Genomic DNA, 4,082 nt, shown 5'->3' with positions numbered 1-4,082 from the left:
TTGTTTGCTGCATTGTCATCTGTTCTAGACATTCTTCCAAAGTAGGAATATTTCCAAGGAAGCTCAAAGTTGTTTCTGATACCTTGTTTGTAAGCAGATACTCTGGTCCCCTGTCTACATTTCTAAGGCATCTAAATCATCTCATAGTATTTGATAAGCCCATGCCTACAATCAGTAGCTTGGACAAGATTGGAAATACCAAAGAACTGTAATTGGAATGTTGCATTAACCACAAGTCTATGGGCATGAATTTAAACACTGACTGCTTCAATTTACAGTACTTCATATGGTTTTGTTCTCTTTCCACAAGGTGCCGAAAGACACTTATGGTCTATGTTGCCAAAAGGCATACAAGCGCCTGAATGGTGGCAGCTGTGACACCATGATTGGCACCTGGGACTGTCCTCCTGGCTTCACTGGGGCAGACTGCAGTCAAAGTAAGTTACTCTTGCTATGAAGTGGTTAAGCTGATCATTCCAATACATCATACTGGTAGCAAAAGTGCTAAACGGGAATTGTTAAACACTGCACTTAGAAGAGTAAACATGGTTGCAATTATTTTCCTTAATAACGTACTGCAATAACAGCAAACTGACCTAAATTCTGGGCTGAGGAATGCTTATTGCAGAGTGTGATCAAGAGGTTAAGTCAGTGAAGGCTGCCAAAGAAAGCCCTTTCGTCATAACCCCTCTTGCCCAAGCTATGCTGGACCCTAGTCAGGATTAGAAAATCTGTTTGCCAAGATCGGAGGAGACTGGGGATTCCTGTGCACACAATTTCAACCTCATTTCATAAAGTTTCTCAATTTCATTTATCCTCAGCAATTTCCCAGCAAGCAGCTCCCCTGCTCACCAAAAGGTAAACAGTTCTCTGAAACTGAAAGACCTTAACTACATTCTACTAAAGCAACTATGGATGTAAAGTTTATGGATCCAATGCAGACTGAAGATCCCTTAAAATATGCATGGGCTTAGAAGCTATGAGGATGTGCTTAGCAAATACTTTTTTCTTTTATCAGCTCTACCATTTTCTAAATACTTGGATGATTTTTGCCTAACCCCAACTATAGACACACTCATGCCTTCTGACTCCTCTGGCCCTTCTGGTAACAGTTATATAGTCCCAACGAAACACTAGTGTTTGAAATCAGAATAATGATGAACTTTAGGGAGGATGGAGGCAACAATGAGTAGGAGAACAAATGGTGAGGGACAAAGTATCCTGGCATTAAATTTTCTGACCTGGGTGTTGTTGATGAAGATGTTCACTTTATGATCACTCATTGAGCTATACATTTATGTTTTTGTACACCATTCTGTGTCTTATACTTCACAATTAAAAGAGTAAAAGTATGGTCAGTACCATCAGTGGCTCCTCAACAAAAAAAGATATGCATCCTGTCTTAACCCTGAATCATTTATGTACACCACAACAACCATGCCCAGATTGTGAACTTGAGATATCTTCATCTGGAAGAATGATAACTACATGTGTGATTGGCAGGGGTAATAAATTGTTACATGTTAAGGATATCCCAAATGCTTCTCTTCCACTGGGAGATAGTTGTCTTAGTTTGCCAGGGCTATTATGACAATTTTCCACACAATGAGTTGGCTTAAGCAGCAGAAAGTTATTGTCTCAGGGTTTTGGAGGCTAGAAGTCCAACATAAAGGTATTGGCAGGCCTTGCTTTGACCTGGAGTCTGTAGTGTTCCAGTAATCTTTCATCACATGTCTTTATAGGGGACATGATTCAATCCTCAATGTGTCTTCTTTATATGATGGCATGATGCTTAACTGCCCTATCTCATACCCTGCTGAAAGGAGAATACAAGACAAATACGAGAAAGTTCTGACTTTAAGTAGCTGACAACTGACACCTAGTGGATACTGCCCCTGAAGCCTCCAACATCCAAGTTATCTTTGTGTTAGAGCTGACTCATAAATTTCTTCTGAGGAAGGTTCTGGCTGTGTCTTTTTCTGTTTGTTCTTTAAGGAGAATCAATGGGAGAAAGTTTCTCATGCCAATGCATCTTCAAAAGCTATGGTTCCTCTGGACAGTGGATGTATTTTTCTCCTAAGGAAGCTGTGATCTGTTACTTTCCATTTTTTACCTTGACTACTAGATAGATTAGAGCCAAATTTGCAGCCTGCCTCTTGCAAGTTCAAATAATTTTGAAGTATATTTATGTAAGTACTGTTACCTTATTTTCCTTTTATTTGATTCTCAGGTATTTATTTTATCTTTGCATGCAATGTATATTTTGATAAATCTCTCAGTGAGTTTGTGGAAAGAGATAGCAGTAAAACAAGTGAGTAAAAAAAAGTGTATGTACTTATATTTATTTGTTATTTATATACATAAATATTCTGGTTTGCTAAAGCTACTGAGATACAAAATATCAAAATGGATTGGCTTTTTCAATCGGGATTTATGAGGTTGCAAAGTAACAGTTCTAATGCCATAAAAGTATCCAAACTAAGGCATCAACAAGAGGACACTTTCACTGAAGAAAGGCCGATGGCATCTTGGGTTCCTCTGTCATATAGGAAGGCAAGGCACATGGCAGCATCTCCTGGTCCTTCTCTCCCAGGCTCTGGTTTAAAAATGGCTTTCTCCAAAATGTCTCTGGGCTTCTTTCTCTCTTAGCTTCTCTCTCTCAGCTCCTGTGCATCCTTACTTGTTCTCCCAGGGCACTTCTCTTTAAGTGTCTGGGGGTTCTCTCTTAGCGTCTCTGGGGCAAAGTCTGGCTTCATCTCTCAGCTTAGTATCTCCAAACGTCTTTGTGTCTACATCTTCAAGGATCTGGGTCTGTGTTGGCCTTGACCTCTCTTGATGACTCCAGTAAAGTTATCAAGACCCACCTTGAATGAGCGGGGTCACACCTCAAGGAAATAATCTAATCAAAAGGACTCATCCACAGCTGGGTGGGTCACATCTCCATGGAAACAACCTAATCAAAAGATCTCACTCATAGTAAGTCTGCACCCACAAGACTGGATTAAAAGAACATGGCTTTTGTGTAGGAAATAATAGATTCAAACCAGCACAATAAATAAGTGTATAAATAAGTATATATTAAATATTTGGAGATGTGACTATAATGTTTCCTATATTGGTGTATAGGAGAATAAGTTCAAATTCCAGAATGGATTTTAAGAGGAAACACACTAGAGATTATTAAAACAGATACATACACACTTCCTAAGAAGCTGTGGCAGAGCAAGACTAAATCCAAATTGCGAACAGTTGTGTTTCCTAATTTTTAAGACACGTGGATAATATATGTAGGCTTTTGATACTAGATATTTGGTTGGAAATTCCTAACATCAATTAAAATTGCGCTAAAGTAAGAAACAATTTCAGCAGTTCATTTTTTGTTTTGTTTTTCAGAGTAACATTTGATTGAAAAACCAAATTGAAGGCAAGTCAGTGAAGGCTATTGATTAAAATAAAGGGGGGCATTTAAAAAGATCTTGACCAGCAGACTGTTTAAAAAGAAAAATCTGATTTTTCTTTGCTTTGTTTTGCTCTCTCTTGCAGCTTGTCTTGAAGATCACTATGGGCAGGACTGTGTCCAGATATGTTCCTGTGGCTCAGGAGAGTGTGACTGGAGGGTGCCAGTGTCCACCTGGCCTAATGGGACCCAGGTGTCAGCAAGGTGCAGGGTCACCTTGTCTGATGAGGAACTAAGCTAAACTATGCAGATTTGGTGCCAGGGAATATAATTACATGGTCATTGTTTACAACACTTTCTTCTTTAAATGTGGATTTAATAATATGAAAGTTCACACTCTTATAGAGCTAGATCAGAAATAGCCTACTGGAGAATAAACAAAAATTTGAAAAACAAAAAACAAGAATCAGAGCAATTTATGCATATTATTGATTAGTAGGCAATTTCAAAATAACTTTGGCTAACTTTCATAAAATCTCCCAAAATAGTGTGTTGGAGATGTCTAATGATAAGAACTGAAGAGTTTCATATCCTCTTCAACTTTTGGAAGCCTACTGAAAATTATAAGGAAAATGACAAACAGAAGGGAAAAACAGGATCTGTGCAGAAAATTGCAAAACTTTCT

The 4,082-nt window shown here is 38.5% G+C and overlaps 1 long non-coding RNA gene across 1 annotated transcript; it reads left to right on the top strand.

Moving 5' to 3' along the window:
* The first annotated feature begins 306 nt into the window (after window positions 1-306).
* Window positions 307-3,616, top strand: LOC119527271. The gene is made up of 3 exons (XR_005215362.1): window positions 307-437; window positions 1,996-2,189; window positions 3,544-3,616. It is a non-coding gene; the product is annotated as an uncharacterized LOC119527271 (long non-coding RNA).
* The last annotated feature ends 466 nt before the right edge of the window (window positions 3,617-4,082 follow it).

The sequence above is a fragment of the Choloepus didactylus genome, chromosome 1 (assembly GCF_015220235.1).
Source record: "Choloepus didactylus isolate mChoDid1 chromosome 1, mChoDid1.pri, whole genome shotgun sequence".
NCBI classification, from domain to species: Eukaryota; Metazoa; Chordata; class Mammalia; order Pilosa; family Megalonychidae; genus Choloepus; species Choloepus didactylus.
Note: the sequence above shows the minus strand (reverse complement) of the source record. Positions and strands in the feature narration are given on the sequence as shown.